This window comes from Halictus rubicundus, chromosome 4 (genome assembly GCF_050948215.1).
Source record: "Halictus rubicundus isolate RS-2024b chromosome 4, iyHalRubi1_principal, whole genome shotgun sequence".
Lineage (NCBI taxonomy): Eukaryota > Metazoa > Arthropoda > Insecta > Hymenoptera > Halictidae > Halictus > Halictus rubicundus.
In genome coordinates this window covers 7,047,760-7,065,656 of record NC_135152.1, presented here as the reverse complement: position 1 = coordinate 7,065,656, position 17,897 = coordinate 7,047,760, and the positions used below count along the sequence as shown (strand labels likewise).

The following is a 17,897-nucleotide window of genomic DNA, read 5'->3' as shown; positions in this document are numbered from 1 at the left end:
ACGTTTATCATCGAGGACTTGGCGACATGTATAGGGAACTCACTGTATATCTTAGGAAATAAAATATTGAAGTATAGCGCCTTCTATGAGGATAGCTCGTAAAACGACAACGATAGCAAACGTGTCACGTGCAAGAAATAGAAATGTATAAAACTGTGTAGTCGCACGTTTTTATTGGCACTTAACATTCAATTTATTGTCGCTGGTCACGCGATCAGTTCCACATACGTTATTTTACAATTATTGAAATGATAGAAATATGCATAGGTATTATTAATCTTGTTCTTTCCAGAAGACAATACATGTCACTTTTAATGCTCGGTAAGTTTAGTATTAAATGGCTAGCTACGCAGAGATTATGGAGATTAGTATCGCTCGAGTAGACAGTTAAAATCCAACTTTTTCGTGGAAGAATTTCTATCGTAATATACAACATGTACACACGTGTCCCTATAAAGCAGTGATAAAGTTAACGACGCAATTTGCAACGTATATAAAAAATTGTAATAAAATTGCGGGACAGAGAAATACAATTCTCCGGCTTGCTGATCGAATCCAATCCAATCACGTTAATCGCGATCATTCAGTTGCATTCATGATGTTCCATTTCAAGCATTCCACGGAAATCATAACTGATACTATTCGCGACTTGCGCGTATCTATCGCAATCGTATATACCGTGCGTAACGGTTGACATGATTTAATAAGTCTACGATTAAGTACGATTGTTCCAGATTCGAATTCTATTCCAAAGACTCGCTCTCTCTATTGGAAAGATTAATTCAAGGAATGGTGAGTAATATGTAGGAGTATGACCCACGTTCGACCTGGCTCAGTTAAACGGAAAGTTTATTCAAAATGTGATCCCCAGTTTCGATTTAACTCGTTAACGTCGAAGCACCCGATATTAATGATAAAAGTACCAACGGTGGAAATAATTTCTGTCTACCACGAGGAATTTAGTAAACAAAATTCGCGTCATTGCCAATCGTTAAATAAAAGAGTCAAGTTTTATAACATTTGCTTGGACTAAATATTCCTTTTACAACGTAATTTTTTTCTGTTTGTTCTTTTATCTGTTTGCAATATTGATTTTTACGAATAAAAGGTTATTAAAATTCGTGGAAACTGACATAAAAATAATATTATTTACAGATAAGATATTATTTATATATATAAATTAATATGAGAGTTGAATCGATAACACTTTCGTTTCATTTTTTTAAATTGACATCAAGCGCACTCGGATCTGGTTTGCAAAGTATCAGTATAGCAATTGTTTAAACAATATGCTAAAGTGTGTGAATCCATTTTCAATCAATCCGGATGGTTACTTTATAATTATCAGTCTCATCAAAGTCAGCAGTGAGGTACAGCGAATGTGACATGTAAACAGGGTCAGAATAACATACGCAACTGGAAGAATGTCCTTTTACAGAATACCTAACTGGGTCAAGCAATGGCCATGACATGGTGATGGACAAGGTGAAGACTTGAGAAAGGATAAATGTCTATCCCTGGGCTGAATCGAAAAAACATGTTCGACTCCCAAAAATCTTTCAAAAAACACCAAAATGCAGTTCTTAGTGACGTTTTAAAATATTAAACGTGCAGGCCGATCTGTGAAGCGTATAACTAAATGTGAATGAAAACGATTCGACAAATTCAGCCTACTGGCAAACGAGATGGTATTAACAACAATGTGGTTACTCTTATTAGAAAGAATATGAAAGAATCTTTTTCGCGAGAGAATGAATTCCGAAGTGAAGTATTAATGGATAAAACGTTTAATACAAAATTATGAAATATGTTCAGTGAATTGAAGGTACACAGAAGCAAGTGTAGCATAATAACATGTAATTTCTAACGTAAAATAAATGATCAATGAAAACTATAATCTGTAAAAAAAAAAGGAAAGAAAGAAAAAGTTTGAATAACAACACTTCGTTTAAGCAATTCCCAGCCTAAATTGCAAATGTTTTATCGTCGCATTGCTTGGTTATTTTTATCTCTCTTATGGCATCATACACGTCTGATTATGTTAATGGCACAGTACCAACACCGTACCTTTCCACTTGTACTTTACACCATCTCGTTTCTTTCATTTTCGCAACACGTCCGACTACCGCCGCCGTCACCGCTGCACGGTGTGTAACAGCGGATCGAGCCATTGATCAGTGAAAAAGCGTATCGAGCATCAACACGGCCAGCCATAGTCGGAAAAGAGAAGAAGCGGCGACTGGGACTTGGAATTAAAGAAAAACCAATCGACCACTCGAGCATATTATGCGGCTTCAGAATTTCAATTGTCTTCGTCCCGGTTAACGCCGGAATCTCTGTTCCGGCGTGCGGAGCTGGCATTATGGTGGTCGGCCTCGATAGACGGACGGCTAAACGGTCACTTTATTTTTAACTCCGCACACATTCATTTGTGCGCGGCTGCCGAGTGAAACAAAAGGTGGCGTTTATTTGAACTCAATAATATTGACTGGCCGTCGAGGCCGGGAGGATCCGCGAGTAGCTGCGGCGCCGAGCGTCGCCTAGGAAGACTGCCCCCCCCCCCCCTCCCTTCCCAACCCTAACTCGCCTACTCGCGTCGGACTGGTACGTTCGAGAACGGCCGAGAGGCACCTGTCAGGAGGGTTCGACGAATCCGTGAATCGTCTTTCTCAAATATTTAAGAGCGTCTGTAATTACGATTCTTCGCGTACCGCGCGCTCATGCCGTCATCTCTTTTTTTTTCTCTCTCCCCGCAACAGCACCCTTATCTAGATCAACGCTCGCTACACGTTCGCCGCGTATCTGCGTCGTAAATACCGCGGGAAAACGTGTGTACACGTTACTGCTATAATATAGGGTGTTCCATCGTTATTCCTACTCGGAATTTTCCCGATGAAGCGCCGAGAAAATTTCAGTCTATACGAATACAGCGTCGACTGGTATAATGACCGCCTAGGCTTCTCGTTTAATTACGCCGCTATCCTATGATTAGAAAGAAAACATTGAATGGCGAATGTCGTCGAGCCTGTCACGTTTTTTCCGACGTTCGATCACAGTTCGAACTTCTGCGTCACGTTCTATACACGATTTTTCCTCTAGACTTCCCACAGGCAGTGCGCAAAAAACAATGTCGACCGGATGAAAAGTTAATTAATAATCTTGTTTACAGTTTTTCTGATAGGGGGGACTCTGCAAATCTTGATAAGAAAAACATTGCTTCTGGATGAATATTTCATTCTGATATCCATTGAAACGATAATTGGTTACAAGTAGATTTCACACAGCCGTGCATTGTCATGGATTAGAGTAGAAATTTTGAAAAATTGTTCAGTCCAAATTAAGCGAAAAACGATTTTGGAAAAATTATTATCATTTGTTGAAATGAAAATTTGTAATCTTTGAATTGCGAACGAAACGTGTTGCAATGTGTTTCGATGCATTCCAAATGAATGCAACGCATTGCAATTCACCGCGCGAATTTTCCGAACTTTTTTCCAGCCCGGAATCGCAATTTATCGCGCGTTCTAAAAATAGATTTTTTCCAATGTGCATTGTGTTTCCTCGTTTCCTATATATAGACCGCGCCGAACCGACTTCATTCCCAAGAAAAAAAGCTGCAGGTAATAGCACACACATAAAACCGTCGCGGGGGATGCAAATGAGATATGCGGCGCCATCTCGTAATACAATTAGCGACTGTTGTCGTTATCGAAATAGCGCTCCGACAAAAGCAGAAAACCGTTCGTACAACTCGCCGAGCACTCTGCCTCTCTCGAGACGCGTATTTTTCAATGATTCCGGCGATTTGTCGTTCGTTGCGAAACTATAAATAAAAGGAGCAAGTTACGGACCATTTCGACTGCACGGGCAAACTCAAATTGGAAGATCGTTCTATGCAAAACTATTACACCGTTTCAACAAAATTGTTTAAAATTGTTCGTCGAAGTCTCTCATAACCGGAAAATACTTGTACTAAAGCCGAATCGTCCGGTGTGAAAATCCCTTACCCTCGGAACTGTACACACTGCACGCACAAACGTTCATGCTTGAGAAACCATTACAACCATGTTTCTTTAATAACCGACACATTTCAAATGTAAAATGTTGGATCTCAATTGTCACAGAAAGTGTTCTAACCGGCGTCGTCGGATGAGAGGAGGGGAAGCACAAATCGAGGGGAATAAATTACCCTCTCTCCGCCAGTACCGGAGCATGCGCGACAGAGACGGAACGCGTCACGTGACCGGGCCGCGGCAGAATTGTGGGGATTAACGCGGTAGAAAGGGAAATTGGAGTGGGGGAACGAGTCTTGATCTGGCGACACTGGTTCTAAGTGCAAAAGGAATTCCGCCGTCGAAATAACAGTGTATATAAATACTAAATGTAATCCAACGGGCTAATAAGAGAACGCAAGAGTGATTATCACAATTATGCTGATAACAGAATCGTATCTGCGGTAGTTCTTAATCTCGTTGTATGAACAGCTGATAACAACCTCGCCAGCCACGTATAGGATATATCGTTGAAATCCTTCTGTTCGAAACACGGTGGAAACTTGTCTCCCGCACAATTACTTCATAAAGAACCGAGTTTCGCGATGTAACATTCGTCGAGCTTTTCCAAGGATCCTTCGCGTTGAGGATGATGTTCGGTATTCAAAGAGGAATGCGTAGTTCGCATGCGGGAGGGTCAATCGAAATCATTCATAATTAGGTTCGCCACCTTTCGCCGAGCAAACGAACGTATCACACGTGGCGCTTTCAGCGGCGTCGACAACCGCAGCCGGGAACGCGACAACGATTTCCGGTCGGTTCGTGGAAGAAGAAGGCGATAAAAGAGGACGAAGAACAGGCGAGAAGGGAAACGAAGCAGTTGTACGAAGAGAGAGAGGGGAAATAGAGAGAGAGAGAAAGAGAAGAGAGAAACGAGAGACAAGAAACGAGCGAAGAGGTAGGTGTGGTGAGTCAACGCGCGGGAACGGCGACGAATCATCGTCAATTTCACCGCGCGGAGCTATGCCGAGCGGCGACCAGTGACGTAATCGCATCGCGGAGGCACCATTGGCCCTTTTATCGTGCCGTTTTCACAAGAACGATCTGCTTTTCTGCAATGCAAAAGAAGGGGAAGGAATAACGATCCTCGGTGCGATTTCCCACATACGCAACGAGTCACTGCCACTTCCAGGTAGCCACTGATAATTTCCTCCTTGCATATCCGCCGAGGTTCTCCGCGCCGGCGTGTGTCAATGCCTTCGTTTCTTGAAACAGACCCCGGGGGTCATCCCCTTTCTCGCCTACTCTTCGCGCGGGCTCTTTGCATCATCGGAACTACACATCCGACGAACGCGAGCTACATCATTATCCGTGCCAATCAATTCGCCTATTCAATCCGCCAGCTCCAATAAAAGACGGACACGTGGAATTTAAACTACGTACTCGCGGAAATTCTTCCTAACCGCGAGATGGTACTGGGTCTCTCGTGACCCAGCGATATTTTCTGTATTCGATTTTTGTTGCTGCAATTTGCCAAGATAATGGCAAACAGAAAATTCTACTTAAAAAGTAGCCATAAATATGTTTGCCCAAAGTGTATGTATGTATTAGTATACTTTTACTGTTCTCCTGTTCTCGAGCGAAGGGTTGTCCTCTCGGAAGGATGTTAGAAAAGATTTAGCGAAAAACATTTAACAGAAAGAATAATAATATTCCTGTATCGGTGAAGGAGTCAATAATTAATTTTGGTACATTTATTTATTATTATAGAATGACGTATACTAGAAGAGTGCACGTAATTTATTCAAAACCAAAAATATAATTTTTCGTCAGACTAGACAGGCATTGACAGTGTATTTAAACGATAACATAATATCTATACGTTAAATATTAAAATTGCTAACCGTAGTTTAAACATTTTTATGCTACCAAGGTATCTACGATCGGACGAGGCCTTGCAAATACTCGTAAATGGTCATAAATAGAATTCTGGTACAATATAAAGTCGTAATTAATATGAAAATTCCGCTAATATGAAAATTCTGATGTTCGAAAAACTAAACAACATGACATATCCTATAAATTTGTAACGCTTTCTAGGTTACTAGAGCTAGGAGACTTGTAAGATGAAAGAAGCGTGCTCTCCGTAATATGTTACAAGGACGCGGTAGCTGTCGCAGCTGCCATACTCGTATCGGCAATACTTCTTTTACACTGAATCATTGAGTGTCACTGTCTACCTAACCGACCCTCTAAAAAAATAAGAATTTTTACCTCTTCTCGCAAGCATTCGGACCACAATCGACATCTAATATCTCAAATATCACAAATTACCATAAATGGACCGTGTATTTTGCAAAATGGTGCAAGTCCATTTTTTGTTGATATAAAAACATACAAATATCAGATACGAATATACAAATTATGTGATATCTCATTATTTAGAAAAAAAAATGGACTTGCACAGCTTTCAAAATAAACGGTCCAAATATATAAACGAAAGCAAACGCTGCTAGAAAATAGCTACCGATACGCTTGGGGTTTTCGATTGCACGTAGAAAACAGCGAACAATTGCCGCAGCTGCAAAACGATCGATCCCCCGATTTACAATGCGGTATCGAGAAAAGACTAATTGTAGCACACTGAAGTGTCTGCCGTTGTTCCCTTCGCGGGCCGGGCAAAAGACGAAAGCTAAACTATTTGAAACACTTCATCGTCTGTTACAGGTCATTTCATGCTGCTGGATTTCGTCAACGTCGGAGGGGAAGAAGAAACCGACCGTTCTCACGACACGTTGTGCTCGCCGATGTTGGAAAACTGAACTCTGAAACCTAACGATTCAAATTAAAATTTCGTTTCTCACGTATCCCCGCGGCTCGGTAGACCACACGTTTCTCAATTGTCACGGAGGGACCATATTCCATTTCCACTAAATTTTTCTCACTGTTGTTCCGACGAGGTGAGATAACCATCGATCACTCTCAGAAGAGCCTGTGCGCCTCCCTCGAACATGGTAGCAACCCAGGCCCGAATTTAGGGCAACTAAAAACTGGATTCTAGAACGAACGCATGGTCGCCAACACAATTCCTGCGATGGCTCGGAACTCGCGGATCCAGGGAAGATCTAACTTACAAATTTCGGTTCTGAACCGTGCCATTCGCGACCTGCGCTCCCGCAGCGAGGAAAACTCGACGAGAAAAGTCGCGCTCGTCGTGGAAAGTTTCGAGGAATCACGTTCCGCTATATTCGTACGCGGAGAGGTGCGCGTCCGTGGGAACACGCTCTGAGAGCCAAGACTCCGTAGATTCGCGATAAGGTAGAGTGACCATGTTACCGACAAAAATATGAGAATATTTTTCGCTGAGAAATGTCTCCTTCGAAAGAGAAAGGTTCAATCTAGCGCGCGCTGGTCATCGGCTGACGAGATTATACAGATATATTTGGTAATATAAGCGTTAGAAGTGGGTCAAAAATTGACGATGTGCATGCCGTGGAATCCAAGCATTTTTACGCCATTGGATGAGTTTTCTGGACGAAATCGAGAGTAGCGCGCGCTAGAAAATATCTCCAGCCACAAATTGAGCTATATTTTGTCGCGATTCTCTGCGAAATAAAGCCGAAAACTTGAAGCACAATTCATAATATCGATCATACAGAGCAAAAAACGTGACAAGTTTAGTCACAGACTTAAGACCCGTCGGATCAAGACCAAGACGGATCTCAAGTCAGTGGCTGAAGGCTGTGAACGGAAATTATACAGCAGATACCGACCTGCTGACTCTGCAAAAGTCACATGACTACCCTTGGCTCTTAAGGTTCGCCGGTTTACGAAATCATAATTCCCGATTCGCCGTGTTCCCGTCGAAATATGCGGCGACCTTAATAGAGACACTGAAAGACCGTCGGAGGAGTGGAGATTGTCGGTCTCGTCGTCGTCGTCTCTCTCTATCTCTCTCCCTCTTCCGTCGTTCGTCGCAGTGTGTTCGAGAAGTTTATTCTAGGACGACGAAATTCACAATAACGATCCGAGTGCCGCGGCCTCAGACGAGCTCGAGATATTTCTGCGCGACGAATTAGCAAGTTGGTCTGCTGCAACATACATGTTGCCGGTCTGCGTTGCCGTTGTCGTTAGCGGCACCGGAGAGAGCTAGAAGACGGAAAGAAGGAGAGCCTCGGAATCGTCGCGAACATGAAAATACGAAACCAACGGGGGAGAACGAGTCAAACGGAGACATACCGGAATGAATGACGGGTAGGAGAACGCGGGAGAAAAGGCGAAGGAAACCCAGCGAATCCCGAAGAACGAGCGGGCTCTTAGTTCCCTGATGGACGAGCTCTCTTCGACGAGATTTTCACCGTGCTCTCCTCGCCGCTACTGTTAGATTATTCGTGTATTTATGAAAATTCTCGAAAGACAACAACTCGAGACTGAACTCTATCGAAACCGCAATGACTTCTCTATATATGTCGCCAAGGCCTGCACGATAAACGTCGCGGGATTATCCCCACTACCGCGAGGTATGCCCCATGACGGGCCTCGGACGTCGAGGAGCGTAAACATAACACAGCTCGCGTTGCTTGGATGACACAAGACTCGTGTTGTTGACATATATTGAGAATTCACTGCACTTATCAATGTTAACCTCCGAATATAATTTATTAATGCCGTACCTAGCGAAACTGAAGCGACGAATCGGATGTCGAATTGCGAACAATTCACCTGATTCTCAGAATGACGTACTTACGTTCATCACGATTGTGCATCGATTTCTCTTTCTTCCTAGATTATGCTGAATCACACTCGAAAGCGAGATCGACAAACACGAAGGACAAGTTCTCAACTTCCTTTGCGAGCGCTCGGCAACTCGACAAGTTTTCCTCGCATCGCTTAATCAATCTCCGTTGGCAATTACGGCCGCATGTCGGGAGAATGTCTTTAACAAAGAAACTATCGAACGGTTCATGCGTGAAACATGTGTAATGAGAATTCTCTTGTTAGACCATAAAAGTGTCGAACGATGCTTTCAGGTCTCGGATTTCTACTTGGCAATTCTTTTGGGTGCTTTCTCGATTGTCATTCTGCGATCGAAAGGCCTAATAATCGACGAACGAGTTGTCTTCTCAGAAGCCGAAAGAAGCTAGATGCGACCATTAACCCCTTGCGCTACGATCTACTTTATGAGTACGATCATTAGATGATCTTCTTTGTCGTTCATGATTCCCTAGAAGAAGAGCATTTATGTGTGCCCAGGTAACGGCTGTGTATTAACGAAGACAGAACAGAATTTTATTTCGGTTTAAAGAAAATTAATCACATCTATTGCAGGGCAAGGATGTTAACGCCACTAGGTGTACGGAGTATTAGTTTATAAAAATAACACGGATATGTCTGTCCAAGTTTTTAACAATCGGAAATTGAAAATGTCAGAACTCGTCATTTTGGCTAGTGTTAAAAAACCAAATAAAAAACGTAATATTGAAATAATATATTCAATACGTAAAAATATAATATTAAAAAACCGAGCAATACATACGATTCGCCCAATTTGAAACAGATGGTGTAATGAAGAAGATGTTGCGTCGACTAATTTGATGATGGATTACGCATAATTTGTCCAACGCTTACCGAAACCCATTCCATGCGTACGAACTGCATGACTGCACCCTTTGACCAGCAACAAGTGTCGCTTAAAATCAATTGTCAATAGCGCGCGGGAAATGAGATAAATGCGGCGAATACGACGAGAAGAATTTGTTGGTTGAGCAACGATAATGAGCTTACAGTGTGCTTATGGGATTGCGAGACTCGTTACGACAATAAGAACCGTCAATTACGACGAAATTGTGACGACTGAGAAAACTCGTACCGTCGATGCTTACGGCTCACTGAACTGTAGAGACCTACTGAATTTATGTTCAGGCACGTAGTTCTCAAGATTATTTATTCATAATAGTCGCTAATGCGACGAAGAGTTTAGAGACACCTATACCTGTGACAGCTATAAGTAAGCAATAAACCGGTGTGTTAGGACAAAACTATAGGTCTCTAAGCATGTAAATGTCTCTGGAAACTGACATAATTAGTTGCCGCTCCAGACAAGTGCCTGAAGATCTTCGTTAATAATTCTAACACTGCGTTAAAATTACTAGTGAAAAATATAAATTTATATCTAGTTCCTGTGTGTCTTGCAGTTGATCTTTGCATAAAGATCCGGAGCCTAATGATCACAAGAAATGCCTTAAAATGAGTGAGCAAATAAATGTAACATTCATTAAAAATCGAAATTTTATCAATTAATACTTTCCGAGACGATTGGAACGAGATTAACTTCCATGTAAACAATTCTATTGTAACGCATTATTATGCTTAAATAGTCTTTGATAAGAGATGTATACGAAGCTGTTATCTCCTATCGCGTATTGGTTCAGAGATAGAAAGTGATCAATTAACTCTAAGTACTAATATTCCATAGAATAGGGTAATAATAGAGTAGGACAGAGAGGGAAACCGAATGTGTGGATAACATACTTTTGTAAATATAGGATATTGTAAATCAAGTCCAATTCTTAGCTGAAAGGTTGAATAAAGCAATGCTGTACTAATAATGTTTAATAGAAAAACGAATGTTTGCTGCATAAAGGGTGAACAGACATTTGTTTCACATTGATATAACAAACAGTATGAAGATTTGAAAATAAGAAAATTTCATCCCGTCGATTAATAAAGAGTTTAGACGAATAAATTAAGATTTCCGAGGGTCTGTGGTTACAAATATCGCTATTGTAATAATTAGGCTTTCGGTGTCGGTCCGATGCAAAAAGAGTTGTTCGTTACTGGTCTCGAGCAGATCGTACGATTCTTGCCGGTAACGTCGAGGCGGCTTATGGCGTAAGCGGTAAGAATCATCGAGCGCGTCGACGTTGCCTATATTAAATTTTATGATCCTCCGTAAATGAGGCATGTAGTTTGTGTAGTAAAAAAAAAATGGACCCGCATAATTCAAGTGGTCCAAAGTACCCGGTTATCCGGCGGCTCGGCGGTTGCGAAACTTGTAAAACTGACCCAAATCCCGGGTACGGGCGGCAATATCTTAGAGGCGTGTTTAGAATGGTCCGAAGATAGCAGCGAACACGCTCAATGGCGTCGCCAGGACAATTGACTAGCGATTTTATTTTGCACCGACATGGTCGACCATGGGCTATTGTCTCGATTTCCGGCTTGGTCACCCCCAGTTGAGTCGTACGGAAAATTATGCAACGCGAAAAAAGTTGTAATCCCGAAAAAAAATGTACGTCTTTCCGTAATATTCTCCGAAAGCTGAAACTCGTTTTCCTTGATCGCAACGATAGCTCGAACATGTTGCATAATTTCTAACCAGATCGATAAAATAGTTTATGCTCACAAGATCTTTCAGCTCTTACGAAATAGTGAAACTGAAATACAAAAATGTATAAACACATCAGGCAAGGCTCGAAATATCGGTTAGTTCATACGTTACATGAAAAATATTCCGTCTGTACATAACCTACAAGTAAGTGTTCAACTGTTACATGTTTGTTGACTTTGTCAATACACGGTCGGGGACAAGATTAAGTGGACACGCTTCAAAAACTAATAAATTTTTTTTTAAATTGGACCAAGCGACTCGAGTTTTTTGTTAATAGTTAATTTTACGCCAAATGCCTAAACAACATTTTTATGAAATTGCTATTGCTCGTAAGCGAAGGTCACGATTTTAAACTTCTGTATCTGCGCCTGTGATGAAAATTTAAAACGCCTTTGGTATAGGCATTGAAATAAATTTGTAATAACTATTTTTTCATCTTCTGCTATCATCTAAAATTATTTTGGAGAACCTACCTTGCGACCTATTTGATGCGTTAAAGCGACTATTTTACATTACTTTACAAAAACAACAAAAACTAAATTTTAGCCATTTTCTAAAAATAATATAGAGCCAAAGGAATAATTTTAATAATAAATTTACGATCTCAATAATCGTGAATTAAAAATATTAGAACCGGGATTTTTTATCGTAATTTTGGGCCCGTAAACCTAATGTTAACGCAATCGAATCGATGCATTGTAGATCGAATATTACACGTTAAACGTCCCGCTATAAATTTCGATGAATCTTTTTTTTCGTGCCAAAAATAGAATGCCCTTTCCCTTGATAAAAATAATAGAATGCGATAAGAGCTCGCGACATCGGTCTAACGACTGCAATGTGGTGACTGGATGTGTCAGTTTTATGTGGTTCCCACGAAAGCGAGCCGCGAATAAATACTATTCGGAGGAACACTTCGAGTCGCATAACGATCGCGGCATATCTACAGTCACGCCTAAAGGGCAACGAAAACGGATGTAAACAAGTTGGTGGAACACTTACACGCACGACGTCGCTGTGAATTCGCAGATACGGCGAGGTTCGTCGTTGACTTATTGGTAGTCAGCCAATAGCATTGTCCCCGTTTGTTAGCGACGCAACGACGGCGCCTATTGGCACCGGCATAACCGACAAAAAAAAAAAAACAACCGCACTGATTTTTCCTCCTCTATTGTGTTCCGAAGAGAGGACCCGGTCCTCTCCTCTCGCTGTTGTTTACCCGGCGATATTTAACCTGACATTGTTCACCTTTGGCTATCGAGCCACACAAAGTCACAGAAAAACACACAACACGCGCGGAACACGCAAGGTTAAGTCCGAGGGGAGAAAAAAAGAAATCGCGTTGGCACGATTCGAACGTTCGCACGAGCACCGGAAAACGGATTATCACCAGAGACTTTACGTGCCGCAGCACCGTCGCGTCGTCGACCGACAACGTGTGTTTAAACAACGTCCTTCCACGTTGACGAAACGATATATATATACATATATGTATATACGTTCCCGCGGTAGTTCCCGATCGGCGAAATCGTGCGCAAGCTTAGCTCAGGCTAGACGATGAAGCGCACGCCGGTTCTCGCCGGATTCCAGTTCAGCACACTGCTCGACGAATCCCGTGTGTCGAGAACCGTTACCGAAAAGCGGGACCAACGGGAATAGTAAAACGCATGTTCCAGCGACGACGACGATCGCGCGCGACAAACGTCAATCGGAAGGCGTCCCTGTCTGTTCACGAACTAGCGATCGACGGCGCGGGTACGTACAAACCAATTCTCTATGACGTAGAAAAAGCACGTTCAGCGATGGACTCGCGTGCCGCCAGTGACAAACGCGAGCCGCGCAAGTGGAACGAACGCATGGAAATTTTTTCGGTGCGACAACGCGTAATCGCGACGCGACGTCGGCTTTTGCGATACGTCGGTAACGGACGCGGCAAGTTTTCGCTGAATTCACCCCCCGTGCCCGATTATCAGCGGTACCACGTGTCCGCGGTACTATCCAGGTGTATATACTTTCTTTTCACTACCAGGTTGTGGAACCACTACGCGCGGCAGCCGAGTGCCCGCGTCGAATTTCAAAATCTCGCCTGGATAGTGCGAACGACGGGATATCTCGTCGACCAGAGACCACAACGTGAGGAATCGTGCGGACGAGAGAAATTTTAGAGAACCGGCAATCTTGTCCTTTTCTTCGACACGGTTACACCGAGAAAAACCATTCTCTCTCCCACGACACGATGGCCCACGTCCCGCCGCGTACTGCGAACGCGAGGAGAGCCAGCCGGTCGACACGAGCGCCACGCTCGATCAGCGCGGAAATCGACGCCGCACGAAGATATCCGGAGATTCACGAACCGCGCGAACCCAACGCGAATTACATACTCGGCCGGCGAATTCGTAACGCGGCGGAGTCCGCGGAATTCGCTTCCTTCTTTCGCGAGCGCGAACGTCTCGCCGATAGATTAGGTTCTTCCATACAGTCTGTCTCATAATTGATGGGCACGCCCTCGGCTTTTCTGCCAAGCCGGACAAAACTTTTAAACTTTGTTCGAAAATTTTAGAAAAATCGTAGTTTGTTTTTACTACTTTCCTATTGGGACTTTTAAGGGTTTTTCAATCGTTTCGAATTCGTAAACCAAGTAGTACAATCGAAAAACATGAGATTACGCATCTAGTGTGACAATTTAATACTAACCGATACGTTCCTCGCCAGTCATCTCGCTGACTCAGTCTGGTCCAGAATCGAGACCGTGTTACCGGTGAGAAGGCATTTCGGGTGACTAATTCGCCAAGTATTTTCCTCACCGGTCACCGTACTCAATTTCGACGAATTCGTGGAAATGTTAGTCATCGTAACAAGCAAACATATTCCAGGTGGCACAAGCCGATTTTAATGAAACTTTTGTGAGAGGCAGTTCTTGGACAAATATTCCGACACATGGGTTTTTATCGGCCATCGCCCATATTGAAGGGGTGAAAACAGCCCTCACGGTTGGAGATCAAAAACATATTTTATTGAATATCTTGGAAACTATTAGAGCTGGAGAAATGGTTTGCATGGCAAAGTAGTGTATTTTTTTGCAAAGAATAGATCTGCGAAGGCAGATGTCAAGTATCATTGTTTGTTTAAAAAATATCTTCAAGATTCGATCTCTATCGTAATTTTTCGAAGACTGCCAATAATATTCAAATTATGACCGATGACATAACAGCGATTTTGTCAGAGGCCAGTCACGATTCAATTGAAAATCAGCTATATCCGAAGTCGCTTGCAGTCAATTTAAAACTTCGCAAGTCACTCAAGGATCCCTTTCTTTCCTCGCGTTCGGTGGGAGCGCGATGAGCGTTTCTGCGAGAGCGAAATTTAAGAACATAATGACGGTGATTTTAAAACAAGCATAAGCAATCAGGGAAGAAGGCGAACGGAACCGTGCGTAGGGGTTCGCCCGGTGAATTTGATCGATGGCTCGTTATTATTGAAGCTTGGAGGACAGAAAAGCAGTCGATTCTAGTATTCCAAATTGCAGTCGCGAAAAAAATATATTTTTCGAATATGTAGCGAGGTACAGTGAATTCTCGACATATGTCAACAACATTATGTCCAGGAGAGGCACCCGAGCTGTGTTATGTTTACACTCGTAGGCATCCGAGGCCTGTCGAGCTTCGCGGCCCCTCACGGGGTATACCCCGCGTTAGTGGGGATAGTTCCGCGACGTTTATCATCCAGGCCTTGGCGACATATATAGAGAAATCACTGTACATAATTGAATGTAAAAGGTTGAATTACTCTAAATCCATAACACATTCGAATTGTATACAATTTTAAATGGTTCATCAAATATCCGAAACACTTATAAAATCTGATATAAAAGTCTGATGCAGGAGTGACAAGGAAGAAGTCAATAGCGAGTCGGTTTCCACGAGAAATGACAAGTACAAATCGAATGATCATCGCGTGCTACCAACTTTAATAAGGAACGTTAACAGATTAACGACGAGTTAAAGGTTGAATGGGATGCATCCTTTTCCACGCGATCCTCCCGCAACTGGGAGTTTTAAGCACAACGCGCGTTTGCTTGTGTACACAGTTTTCGATTCGTCGCTTAAAAAGCTCCGAAAATATCTAAACCGAACGTGGGGACCAATTCAGAAATAGTCGGGTTGGCGTCGTTTCAATACATTTGGTGAAAACAAGCAACATTCGAATACGCTCTATTCACGTTATCCCCTTTCCTTCTCTTTCCGCTTTCCGAATTCGCCTCGACTTTCTCTCCTCCCCCCCTCCCCGCCCCTCCCATCAACCCCCCGTTCGAAATTGATTTCGCAAGTCGGCGTACCATTCAATATGAATTTTTCCTAATTGATCAATATCCCGGACTCCGGTGGCTCGACCATGCGTACGGCTGCCTGCCGAAGAAAGGGGAGAAACGTGGACAGAAAAACACGCGTTGCACGAGTAATTTTGCCTTGCGCGGAAAAAAAAAACGGGCGACTGTTCGCGACTGTTCTCTCTGGCTTCTACGCTTCTCCTGCAAGTGATTTCACCATTGTATCGAATTCTTTGTGCGTTGCGCGCGTGTACGGGCTGCCTTGCCAAACACGCTGCTGCGAAACGCGTCTCACTTAAAAAATTTCGTTGCAGACGATTCTCGCGAATTTTACCCGCCCCCTCACCCGGTGCCAAGGGTCGAAAGTATCCACTTTTTCCTTCCCTCTAAAATCTCAGAGCATTTCTATTGTTGCCGCGACATTGCACAAAAACTATTCCCAGTAAGACCAGAATTCATCGCGGAACTCCAATATCAATTTAGAGAAAATGAGAACGGTACAAATTCAATTCGTGGGTTCATCGCAGACCCCATTCGTGCACCGAAGGGTCACCTAGCGCGTAATTAGCAGCGTACTGAAAAACTGCTTGCCGAAATCGATTCCGACACGTGCCACAATTTTCTTTTCTCTTGTGGCTGTACAATTCGAATAAATCGCAGTACTCAATACAACTCGGTAAGTCCGATAGAATTTCCTCTTGCTACTCTTCGTATGAGAACACACTTTCTAACAGTTTCGTGGAGAAGCTTCTCAAGTTGTTGAATCGGAGGACGTGTACTTTAGTTGTAAAGTGATAGTCTGCGGATTTCATGAAATGAGGAACTGGAATTTGACACAGTGCGAAGGTGGAAAGGATTGAATAGCATCAATGGCATACTTGCGACCTCATAAAATGATCAACGAAATTGAAAGAAAATTATGAACTGCAGAACATTTTGCACAAAGATCCGTGGACTGGTGATAAACGATAAAAAATATGAATCACAAGTTTAGAACGTCTCGGCAAGAGGAAGAACATTCTGAGAATGTGTAGGACCTTGACCTTCGCGATATTACTAGCCAACAAATTAATTTCTCTTATTAGAGAAAGACGTCGACTGTCCAGTTCGTGGCGAGAGAGTGTCGGATCGAACGAAAGTGCGTTCAATAGATTCCATTGTCCCTCGGGGAAACAAAATAATTTCCATTTTCTTCGGGAGAACCGCCGCAGGTGTCCACCGAGTTGACGATGCACGGTCTCGCGCGCGTTCTGCACAATCGGAGGAAGGAGCCGAGCCGAACAACGGCCGGTCGCGGCGATTAATTAAACGCGACGTCTCGTAGACGAGAATTAACAATTTCGCCGGGGCTTCTTGTTAGGGAGCTCGTCGCGCGAGGGCTTTTGTGGCTGTCAATCGGCGCGCAAGAAACTGTGAATGAAGATGAACAGGAGATAATTCCCGTCCGAAGGACTGGCCCCCGGTTCTCTGGCAGCGGCGATGTGTTTCCTTTTTGTGTCGGTGTGCCGAGCATGCACGCGAGGCGGCGGCCAGTGCGCGCTCCGCGTTCCTCGCGCGTGATATCGCGACATTAAAAATCACCAGCAAAAAGAGCAGAAAAAGATGGGAAAGGCAGGGAGAGGGAGAGAGAGAGAGAGAAAGAGAGAGAAACTGGCGCATCTTCTGATGCATCGGGGTGGTAACAGCTGTTGAAGCAGCTGCCACGTGGCCAGCAGACACCTATGATTGTCGGGGATCGTGTTCGAAATTTTTTCTCCTACTGTTTACAGTGGATACGCATTTCCCGCGCGTTATACGCCGCACAAGTATAACACGCGGACCGAATACGATTTTTCGCTGGCAGTAGCGGATTCGAGTCGGCGCAGCGCGGGTTGTCTCGCTTCCCCCTAACCGAGACTGGTTCACTTAATTAACACTTTGACTGGCAAAATAGAAACCTCAAAAATTCCATCAAATCATAGTAAGTTATTTCGTGAAATAAAAATGGAAAATATTCAGATACCGAGTAGTACTCCAACTTTCTCGCATTGTACAGATCCTAATCAAATTTGGTACAACGAATATATCAACACTAAAACTACCACGGTCAAAATGACCGGTTCTCTCTTTCACAATTATTGAAATTATAAAAACGTTTTCATAGGAAATTACTAAACTGACTTCTTCGTTTAAGCGCATATTATGATGA

The 17,897-nt window shown here is 43.1% G+C and overlaps 1 protein-coding gene across 4 annotated transcripts in view; it reads right to left on the bottom strand.

Moving 5' to 3' along the window:
- LOC143353286 (insulin-like growth factor 2 mRNA-binding protein 1) overlaps window positions 1-17,897 on the bottom strand; it is an 82,022-nt gene that overhangs the window by 36,589 nt on the left and 27,536 nt on the right. The window contains exon 1 of one of the 4 annotated variants that reach the window (XM_076786485.1): window positions 12,385-13,638. The exons of the other annotated variants lie outside the window; for them this stretch is intronic. The gene's annotated coding sequence lies outside the window, so the exon portion shown is untranslated. Of the gene's footprint in view, window positions 1-12,384; window positions 13,639-17,897 lie in introns of those variants that run through there. 4 annotated transcript variants of the gene reach the window in all.